This window comes from Eriocheir sinensis, unplaced genomic scaffold, assembly GCF_024679095.1.
Source record: "Eriocheir sinensis breed Jianghai 21 unplaced genomic scaffold, ASM2467909v1 Scaffold169, whole genome shotgun sequence".
Classification (NCBI taxonomy): domain Eukaryota; kingdom Metazoa; phylum Arthropoda; class Malacostraca; order Decapoda; family Varunidae; genus Eriocheir; species Eriocheir sinensis.
In genome coordinates this window covers 527,579-539,566 of record NW_026111061.1, presented here as the reverse complement: position 1 = coordinate 539,566, position 11,988 = coordinate 527,579, and the positions used below count along the sequence as shown (strand labels likewise).

Below are 11,988 nucleotides of genomic sequence, written 5' to 3'. Positions count from 1 at the left end.
CGGTCGAGCTTGTTTTTAAAGGAGTCAATCGTGTTACAGTGGACCACTGACTGTGGGAGCTTATACCATTCTCGCACTACAACATTGGTGAAGAAAAATTTGATGCAGTCTGAATTTACTTGTCGACATTTGAGTTTTACGCCATTGTTCCTCGTTCGCAGTGTCATCGATCATAAACAATTTTGTTGTCTACATTCGTGAAACCATTAAGTATTTTAAAACATTCGATCAGTTTTCCTCGGAGGCGATGCTTCTCAAGAGAGAACATGTTAAGCGTGGAAAGCCTTTCTTCGTAAGATTTGTTGCGAAAGGAAGGGATCGTTTTTGTTGCCCGACGCTGAACACCTTCTAATTTAGCAATGTCCTTTGCATAGTGAGGAGATCAAAACTGTACCGCATATTCCAAGTGGGATCTGACTAAACTATTGTAGAGCGGAAGTATTACATCTTTATTCTTGATTAAAAAGTTTCTTTTAATGAAGCCCAACATTCTGTTCGCTTAATTTGTTGCATCGATGCATTGATGTGAAAATTTTGACCCCCAGGTCCTTAACGCACTAAACGCTTGTGAGTTTAACTGTGCGCATTTCGTAATCGAACTTCTTATTTCTTGTTCCAACTTGAAGGACCTGGCACTTGTCTACATACACCCTTAAATTGCGGAGGACTAAATGCCGGATATTTTTCCTCAGCGAGTTAATATTAACATTATAATAAAAAGCGAAAATATAAGTCTAATAGTATGTCATCAATGAGAAAAATGTAATTTGCTGTATTACAGCAGTTCAGAGTGGTACATGAATAATCAGAGCAAATAATAGGCCCTAAAAATTTGCGCTCTTTCCAAAGTGCAGGAAAAATGTGACATGTCGGGTAGAATGAGGTGGAGCGGGTGGAAGCGGCTTCCATTTGTTTGTTTGCTTCCCCCCTCTCTCTCTGCATTTGTTTGTTTTTCCTCTCAATGTGTTCTCTCTCTCTCTCTCCGGGCTGGGCCACAGATAATAATTCTTACTGCCACACTGCGATAAAGATAAACGTTCAACAGAATACAAATGTTTTTACACACACACACACACACACACACACTCTCTCTCTCTCTCTCTCTCTCTCTCTCTCTCTCTCTCTGCATTTGTTTTTCTTCCCAATGTGTTCTTCTCTCTCTCTCTCTCTCTCTCTCTCAATGTGTGTATACACACGCATTGAGAGAGAGAGAGAGAGAGAGAGAGAGAGAGAGAGAGAGAGAGAGAGAGAGAGAGAGAGAGAGAGAGAGAGAGAGAGAGAGAGAGAGAGAGAGAGAGAGAGAGAGAGAGAGAGAGAGAGTGTTGAAAGTAAGATTTGATGAAACTGCAAACTTTCTTGATCCCATAGTCGCGGTAGCTCAGTCGGTATAATGCTCATTTCTGCCTGGGAAGCTCGTAGTTCGATTCCTTCCTGCTCAGTGTAGGTGGTTAGCATGAAGGCATTTCAGAGCAAAATACATCACTGAGCTATGTACAGCAGCTAATTTTCATAATATCACAAGATATGAAGCTACATCAGTAATATTTTCTCTTGTTCTCTCACCCTGAAGATGTACATGACAAACCACAGAAAATGACTCAAGCCTGTTCATTTGGTGGTAAGCTATTTTTTGCTCTCACTCTCTCTCTCTCTCAATCAGGTAATGAACTATCATGATGTAAAAAAAAATCTGATTTACACCATGGACCAAGACAACCGGGGCTTTCCGCACACACACACACACACCTGTGTGCAAAGAGGCTTACTGTTACATATTATATCCAAATTATAATGAATTACACATGACATAATTCTAGTCTGCCTTGACAACCTCCATTTTCTCTTCCACTACCACGTTTTCTATTATGTTAGGGTAGATTACTACCCGGCGGGTTAGGAGAGTTTGCAGGCGCCTCCTACATTTCCACAAACACTCGAATGAGGGCCTTATCGTAGAATTTCAGGCTCTGGTGAAGGGATGAATAAGTTGCCAGCGATCATGAGAACACATTTGAAAGGAAGCGCGCCAGGAAAATTCAAAACATATGGCGTGAAAATTCATGATTATACAAGCGATCTCAGCGTCACGGGATCGGAGAGGCTTGATTATATAAGCGATTGCAGTGGTTTAAAGGGCATCTCCCATCTATCCGACCAAGCTGAAATTTTGTGCAAATCCTCTTGGAGGCTTTGCCTGTCTTCGTCAGTGAGAACTGAGTTACCAATCTTTGTGTCGTCTGCAAATTTACTAATGCGATTATTGAGTCCAACATCCACGTCGTTGATGTAAATAATGAAGAGCACTGGGCCAAGAACCGAGCCCTGAGGGACGCCACTAGTGACCGGCGCCCACTCTGAGTTAAATCCATCAATCACTACTCTTTGTTGTCTGTTGCTCAACCTATTCGCGATCCATCGGTGTATTTGACTGTCAATACCTATTTGCTTTAATTTATAAAGTAATTTATGATGTGGGACTTTATCAAACGCTTTCTGGAAATCAAGATAGACTACGTCCAATGATTTGGTTACATCATAAACTGAGAAGAGATCGTTATAAAAGGTCAATAGGTTTGATAGGCAGGATCTTTTGTTACGGAAGCCATGTTGTGAATCCCCAATTAATGAGTGGCTTTCGAGGTAACTCACAGTTTTGTCTCTAATTATGCTCTCAAGTAGCTTACCTACAAATGAGGTTAGACTAATGGGTCGGTAGTTACCTGGTATTTTTTTGTCTCCTTTCTTAAAAATCGGTGTCACGTTAGCCTTTTTCCAATCCGAAGGGACGATGCCTTGTCGCAAGGACATATTGAATAAGGTTGTGAAGGAGGAGAGTATTTCGCTCTTTGTTTCATTAAGCAGTATAGGATATACTTTATCGGCTCTGGGACTTTTATTTGTTTTAAGTGAATGGAGAGCTTTAAGGACTTCATCGGTTGTTATTTCAAAATTAGGCAATGCATGCTCGAGATTTACATTAGTACTGGTGTTGGTGGTAGCGGGAGGAAGACTGTTAGTATTAAACAGCAAGGAAAAGTAATTGTTTAAGAGGTTTGCAATGTGTTGGCTGTCAGTCACTATTGCACCGTCGCTGTTTGTTAAAGGTCCAATTCCACTTCTGATCGCCTTTCTGTTGTTTATGTAACTGAAGAAAGATTTCAAATTATTTTTACAGTTGGCTGCAATATTTTCTTCATATCGACGCTTTGCCTGACGCACTAATCTTTTTACTCGTCGCCTGGCATCTATATAAAATCTAATGTTTCCGGGCGTGCTTTGTTCTTTCTTTAACCCGTAAAACAATTTTCTCTCCTTTACTGAGTGTTTAATTTCGCTATTAAACCAAGGTGGGCTATTATTAGTGTTAATTCGCTTCTCGCACAAGGGGACGAATGTGTCCTGCAGAGTGAGTAAGTGATTTTTAAAGCTTAGCCAGGCTTCCTCTACATTACCGTCATCTGATAGTTGTATTTGTTAGTTTTTGTCGGATTTCTACGAAGTTAGCTCTTTTGAAATTGGGCACCTTTACTTTATTTTCAGTCACTGATGTTTGAGCTCTAATGTCGACTCGCACTAATTTATGATCACAAGAACCGAGGTGTTCTCCTACCGTAACATTGCTGACTAGGTTATCTTGGGTAGTTATAACAAGGTCGAGTATCTTATTTTGTCGAGTTGGTTCAGAAACCATTTGGCTTGGATAATTTTCTTCTAGAAATTCGATCATTCTGTGACTCGCCTTCTGTACCTGACAGTGTCGCCCAGTCGATATGGGGGAGGTTAAAGTCTCCTAATATCAGTGAGTCGTTGTTATTAAGTGACTGCCTTAAAAGGCTGTAGATTTCAAGGTCGTCATCGAGTGATTGCCCGGGAGGCCTGAAGGTGACAGACATATTTAAATTGACTTTTGCAATGTTTACTCGTACGCACATATGTTCAATGTTACTGCCTCTTGGTGTTTTGTCAGTGGGTTGCAAATAGCTTTTGACAAAAAGGGCGATGCCACCGCCTCTACGGTTTACACGAGCTTTGTTGAAGAGTCTGTAGCCATCTATGTTGTGTTCGGATCTTAAATCAATATTTGTGGTGTCAATAAATGTTTCGGAGAGAGAGAGAGAGAGAGAGAGAGAGAGAGAGAGAGAGAGAGAGAGAGAGAGAGAGAGAGAGAGAGAGAGAGAGAGAGAGACTTATTAACATGTTAACCGTGTTTGAACTTACCGCCGCCTCCTCCCTGTCGCGTTTAGAACAACTCGGCGCGGCCTCAATACCACGTGAGCCCCCGACTCGAGAGGAGGTGTGTAGCTTCACTCTGGTTATGAGCCCCTCTTGTGAAAGGTGAGATAGACAGAATGAAAACAAGGAGAAAGGAGAAGGGTGTGGGGAGGGAGGGTCAGAAAGGAGAGTCAGGTCAGGGCTTTGGTCAGGATGACCTGACTCAGGTCAGGGCTTTGGTCAGGACATGACCTGACTAAGATCAGGTCATGTTCATACCTATCACACACACACAGAAGGTGAAATGAGAAGGATGTGGGGAGGATGGGGCAGAAAGGAGAGTCAGATCAGGGCTTTGGTTAAAACATAAGCTGACTCAGGTCAGGTCATTTCCTGACTTGTCACACACACACACACACACACAAGGGGAATAAGAATGGTGTGGGGAGGGACAGGCAGAAAGGAGAGTCAGATCAGTGGTTTGGTAAGTTTATGATCTGACTCAGGTCAAACCATGACCTGACTCTCCTTTCCGCCCCTCCCTCCCCTCACCTTTCTCATCTTCCTTTCTGTGTGTGTGTGTGTGTGTGTGTGTCATGACATGACTTGACTCTCCCTTCTGCCCCTCCCCCTCACACCTTTCTAATTTCCCCTTATGTGTGTGACGCACACCTGGAAAAGTTGCCGGTTGCCCAAGCTGCCGCCAACGCGGTGGGAAGAAGTGTGACACCAGCTTACGGACAACCGACAACTCGCTCCCGGATGGGCGTATGGGCGTTGCCAGTAGCCACAATAGTTAGTGGAAAACGGCCAGAGTGACACCGCCTTAAGGCAGTGAGGCCGCTGATTGGGTGAGCGCCGGCGATGACATCACTGGACTCCCAGTGAATCACAAGCATGTTTTCAAAGCTCAGCCAATTGTAACGCTTCATCTGTGACCTTAAAACGACCCATTCTCTCTTCCTGTTTTCTTCCTTTTTCCAAGGTAAGTATTTTGAGATAACAAGGGAGTAAAGGAGGAAAAAAAGTGAGCTCCGGGGGGCAGCATGAGCCAATTATAATGGCGCCACTATAAACAGTTGCCTGCGCCATGACAGGCTTGGGGCCGACCATCAGGCCCAGATGGATAGTCTACCGGCGCCATAGGCCACGGAAAAAAAAAAAAAAAAAAAAAAAATCCACGGGTCGGAACAAACAAGGGCTTTTTCAGTGTTTTCAATACCTTAAGTTTCGCGATCCTCGAGTTTAGCGCTATACCTACGGAACGAAGCGAGCCCCACTTAGCGCGAACCGCAATTAGAGCGAGCCACCATCTACCAAGAAAAAGTTAATTAGCGCGAAAGCCTCAGTTAGCACAAGCAGCCACCACGATTGAATTTTGAAAATTGCGCCAAGCCACCATGATGCATGGCACAAGCCACAAGAGCCCTTACATTAGCAGACGACGCCATGTTGATACAGGGCAAGTGCTTTGTTTACGTTGTGGATGTGGATACTGGCAACTGACCTTGGCCGTGTGTGACACACACCCGGAAAATTTGGATTTGCCGGTTGTCCAAGCTGCCGTCAATGCGGCGGGAAGAAAAGGCCCCAGCGTGACACCAGGTTACAGTGAACCGACAACTCGCTCCCGGATGAGCACACAGGCGTTGCCAGTAGCCACAACAGTTAGAAGAAAACGGCCAGTGTGACACTGCCTTAAGGCAGCGGGGCTGCTGACTGGGTGAGCGCTGGCGATGACGTCATCGAACTCCAAGTGAATCACAAGCGTGTTTTCAGAGCTCAGCCATTCGTAGGGTTGTTGTTTTTAATGCGAGTGATTATTTTGAGTAATTATCAAACCCAAAAGTCAGACCCACGTGTGCACCAAATAATTTTTTCATATTGGTTACTTTATTCAATTAGCACAAATTCAGTTAGCGCGACCGTGTTCATCCACCCACCTAATTCTCAGCTAAATGGGGATCTACTGTGTGTATGTATATATATATATATATATATATATATATATATATATATATATATATATATATATATATATATATATATATATATATATATATATATATATATATATATATATATATATATATATATATATATATATATATATATATATATATATATATATATATATATATATATATATATATATATATATATATATATATATATATATATATATATATATATATATATATATATATATATATATATATATATATATATATATATATATATATATATATATATATATATATATATATATATATATATATATATATATATATATATATATATATATATATATATATATAATATAATATAATATAATATAATATAATATAATATAATATAATATAATATAATATAATATATATATATATATCAACAAACCACTTGTACCAGGAATTGAACCCGTACTTTCTGAATAAAAATCAAGGCGCATACCAACCATGCCACCTGATGAGCTAAAAGACTTCATGCCAGAGGTTGCATTTAAGCAGCCAACCTGACGCCCCCACCCTCTTACGAGGAATGAAAGGTAAAGAAGTCCCACTCACGGGTTCGGGTTCGATTCCTGGCACAAGTGGTTTGTTGAGATGTTTTTCTGTCGGTTAAAGACAGTTCCTTGATATATATATACCACGGCGTTGTGTCGTCTGGGATTGATTAAAATTCTTTCCGACTGCCCGGAGCGTGAGCAGGACTTCTTTACCTTTCATTCCTCTTAAGAGGGTGGGGGCGTCAGGTTGGCTGCTTAAATGCAACCTCTGGCGTGAAGTCTTTTAGCTCATCAGGTGGCATGGTTGGTATGCGCCTTGATTTCTATTCAGAAAGTACGGGTTCGATTCCTGGCACAAGTGGTTTGTTGAGATGTTTTTCTGTCGGTTAAAGACAGTTCCTTGATATATATATATATATATATATATATATCTATATATATATAGATCTATATATATATATATATATATATATATATATATACGTATATATATATATATATATATATATATATATATATATATATATATATATATATATATACAGTAATCCCTTGCCATATCGTGGTCTCACTGTATCAAGGATTTTTAAATTGTATCGTATCGCGGATTTTTTGATAAAGCACGGGATTTTCCGGTAAAATAATAATTTTCTAGCCAAAAAATTAAAACTATATAAATCAACGTAATTAGGAACACACCTAAATAAGCACCTACGTCACCCACCTATTTTTTTATTTTTCCGTCGCGGCCTATTGCACCGTTAGTCTTTTCCCTGGTTCACTCTTCCCCACTGCCTTTCTTTCTTCTCCCTCTCCGTCACCGTATTTTTCTCCTTCCTTCTCATTTCATTCTTCTTTTCCTTTCACCTCCCTCCCAGTTTTACTCTTTTAATATCTTTCCCTCCCACTCACACCCTTTCTCTCCCCCTCTTTCCTCACCTTTACCTGACCCTTCCTACCTCTCTCTTTTAATCTCTTTCCCTCCCACTCACACCCTTTCTCCCCCCCTCTTTCCTCACCTTTACCTGACCCTTCCTACCTCTCTCTTTTAATCTCTTTCCCTCCCACTCACACCCTTTCTCTCCCCCTATTTCCTCACCTTTACCTGACCCTCCCTACCTCTCTCTTCTTCTCCCGTCCCATTTCCCTTGTTTCCTCCTTTCTCACACCCTCTTATCTTTAGTCTTATCTCTCACTCTTCCTCCCTTTCTCCATTAGATTATATGAACACACACACACACACACACAGAAGGGCTCCCTCCCCACACCCTTCTCATTTCCCCTTCTGATTGTGTGTGTGTGTGTGTGTGTGTGTGTACAACTAGGTAAAACACACACACACACACACACACAGAAGGTGAAATGGAAAGGGTTTAAGGAGGGAGGGGCAGAAGTGAGTCAGGTCATGTCCTGACTGAAGCCCTGACCTGACTCTCCCTCAGGACCTGACATGACTCTCCCCACTGTCCCTCCCTCCCCACACCCTTCTCCTTGTTTTCATCCTCTATATCTCTCCCTAGCTGTTTCCTCCACTACTTTTCCTTGTTCTCCCTTCTTACATCCTCGATCGGTATTTTCTTCATGACTCACTCTGTGCCTCTCCTCCCTTTCCCCTTCCGTATTTACCTAATTGTGATATAAAAGAAGTAAGCCACATTCATATTGTCCTTTCTCTGGGTATTCTTCCGGTCCGCCAAACTAATTCCTGCGCGAAGTTCATATTTACGAAGCAAATGTCGAAACAAAAATTATAGAATCATTTATTGGGACCACGTCGTAACAACGAAACGTCGTGGGAAGTGTTTATAAGAGTGTGGGAAAGGTCAATAGGAGTGTGGGAAAGATTTGTAAGAGTGTGGGGAGGGTTTATAAAGCCTTAAAATATATATAAATAATAAAAAAAACATGCGGTCGCTACTTCGCGGATTTTCGCCTATATATATATATATATATATATATATATATATATATATATATATATATATATATATATATATATATATAATACGACTGCATCATGTTACGAATGGCTTGGGATTAGAGGGAAAGACAACGGCTGAGTCGATAAACTATAGTGGCACGAATTTGTGAGTGTTTATCACAATAGAATTTCATTCAATTAAGTGAATCAAACACCACAGAAATATTACCAGTGTGTGTATGAATGAATACAAAGAAAAGCACATAGTTAGATTTAACTCTAGATGTCTCGTGGATCATTAATAATTAAAAACAAAAAATCCGGATAGGCTACTCTTTAGCTCACTATCGCCTATGGCGGCACAAAAACAGTCCCTCCGCCAAGTTTGTGCCCCACATTTGATGATGTTAGGTGCGCCTATTGAACGGACTACACTACCACCAGGCTCCAAGCCTGCCATATACTCTAATTCCTAGTTTTTAAATATTATAACAAAATTACCTAATCTCAACAGTAACTATTATTATCTATATTAATAATGTTAAAATTATCTATAATCAAATGCATTATTAATTATGATATACTGCAAAGGTTAAGTGTGACAAATCTGGATGCAACAAAGGTCAAACTCTGTAAACCTAAAAAAATACATTAAAACTATAAAAATAATATCAGATATCAGCTTGGTGCAGACTGAGACAGTGAGACATGTATCAGAACTCATACAGATGATGCTTACACTTTGTTCTGGCAGGTTGCAATATTGACTACCAAATGTGGCGCCACAAATTATCTACTAAATGTGTTTACTATGAGACAAGATAAACAGTATTATTACAAATTAGAGAAATTTATGACATCACTGATACCAAACCATGGAGGTTGATTGAGCAGGATTCTATGATTTTCTCATGGTATACATCCACCTACAGACCTGCAAAAGACAAGTACATAAGTACATATAATACAGACAGCAATTATCAATAAGCACACAAAATAAAGCAAACGTGTGTGTGTATTTACATATTTGTAGTCTACTGGGCCCGAGCTAAGCTCTAATAGTCCTGTCTCCATATCTACATTCATCCAGCCTTTCCTTCATTTGTTGGACACTGCTCGCCTCCACCACCTCTTCCCTCAAGCTCTTCCATGTGTTAATACTTCTATGTGGAAACTGTACTTTTCAAGTCACTCAAATAGGTTCCTTTATTAATTTTTATTCCATGTCCTCTCAAGCCCTGCTTTCTCGCAGTTAACCCTTTTTATACAGCGACGCTGACGTCGGCATCCTGAAGCATTCAGTACAATATGAATGCAAGATGGCCCCACTATAAAGACTCGCCTGCGCCAGAACGGGCTGGGCCGACCATCAGGCCCCACCTGGAAGAAGCCTTGGGCTGACCATCAGGCCCCACCAGGAAGAAGCCTTGGGCTGACCATCAGGCCCCACCAGGATGATGCCTACTGGCGCAATAGGCAGCAACTTAATAAAAAAAAAAAAAATAAATAAATAAATAAATAAAGGGGGGGGGGGGGGGGGGGCCGCCGCGGTCGGCATCCTGGAGTGTTCAGTACAATATACGGGACGCTGATGTCAGCATCCTGAAGCGTCCAGTACAATGTACGGGACGCTGATGTAGGCATCCTGAAGCATCCAGTACAATATACGGGACGCTGATGTAGGCATCCTGAAGCGTCCAGTACAATACACGGGACGCTGATGTCGGCATCCTGAAGCGTCCAGTACAATATACGGGACGCTGATGTCGGCATCCTGAAGCGTCCAGTACAATATACGGGACGCTGATGTCGGCATCCTGAAGCGTCCAGTACAATATACGGGACGCTGATGTCGGCATCCTGAAGCGTCCAGTACAATATACGGGACGCTGACGTCGGCATCCTGAAGCGTTCAGTACAATATACGGGACGCTGACGTCGGCATCCTGAAGCGTCCAGTACAATATACGGGACGCTGACGTCGGCATCCTGAAGCGTTCAGTACAATATACGGGACGCTGACGTCGGCATCCTGAAGCGTCCAGTACAATATACGGAACGCTGACGTCGGCATCCTGAAGCGTCCAGTACAATATACGGGACGCTGACGTCAGCATCCTGAAGCGTCCAGTACAATATACAGGACGTTGACGTCGGCATCCTGAAGCGTCCAGTACAATATACGGGACACCAATGACGGCATCCTGAAGCGTTCAGTACAATATACGGGACGCTAATGTCGGCATCCTGAAGCGTCCAGTACAATATACGGGACACCAATGACGGCATCCTGAAGCGTTCAGTACAATATACGGGACGCTGACGTCGGCATCATGAAGCGTCCAGTACAATATACGGGACGCTAATGTCGGCATCCTGAAGCGTTCAGTACAATATACGGGACGCTGACGTCGGCATCCTGAAGCGTCCAGTACAATATACAGGACGCCAATGTCGGCATCCTGAAGCGTCCAGTACAATATACAGGAGGCTGACGTCGGCATCCTGAAGCGTCCAGTACAATATACGGGACGCTGACGTCGGCATCCTGAAGCGTCCAGTACAATATACAGGAGGCTGACGTCGGCATCCTGAAGCGTTCAGTACAATATACGGGACGCTGACGTCGGCATCCTGAAGCGTTCAGTACAACATACGGGACGCTGACGTCGGCATCCTGAAGCATCCAGTACAATATACGGGACGCTGATGTCGGCATCCTGAAGCGTCCAGTACAATATACGTGATGCTGACTTCGGCATCCTGAAGCGTTCAGTACAATATACAGGAGGCTGACGTTGGCATCCTGAAGCGTTCAGTACAACATACGGGACACCGATGTCGGCATCCTGAAGCGTCCAGTACAATATACGGGACGCTGACGTCGGCATCCTGAAGCGTCCAGTACAATATACGGGACGCTGACGTCGGCATCCTGAAGCGTCCAGTACAATATACAGGACGCCAACGTCGGCATCCTGAAGCGTTCAGTACAATATACGGGACGCTGACGTCAGTATCCTGAAGCGTTCAGTACAATATACAGGACACCAATGTCGGCATCCTGAAGCGTTCAGTACAATATACGGGACGCTGACGTCGGCATCCTGAAGCGTCCAGTACAATATACGGGACGCTGACGTCTGCATCCTGAAGCGTCCAGTACAATATACGGGACGCTGACGTCGGCATCCTGAAGCGTTCAGTACAATATACGGGACGCTGACGTCTGCATCCTGAAGCGTCCAGTACAATATATGGGACGCTGACGTCGGCATCCTGAAGCGTCCAGTACAATATACGGGACGCTGACGTCGGCATCCTGAAGCGTTCAGTACAATATACGGGA

The 11,988-nt window shown here is 42.6% G+C and overlaps 1 long non-coding RNA gene across 3 annotated transcripts in view; it reads right to left on the bottom strand.

Moving 5' to 3' along the window:
* Nucleotides 1-8,774: 8,774 nt before the first annotated feature.
* Nucleotides 8,775-11,988, bottom strand: part of LOC126990483 (uncharacterized) — a 164,916-nt gene continuing 161,702 nt past the window's right edge. For all 3 annotated transcript variants that reach the window (XR_007744407.1, XR_007744406.1, XR_007744408.1), the window contains one exon: nt 8,775-9,573. This is a non-coding gene — a long non-coding RNA (uncharacterized LOC126990483). The remainder of the gene's footprint in view (nt 9,574-11,988) is intronic.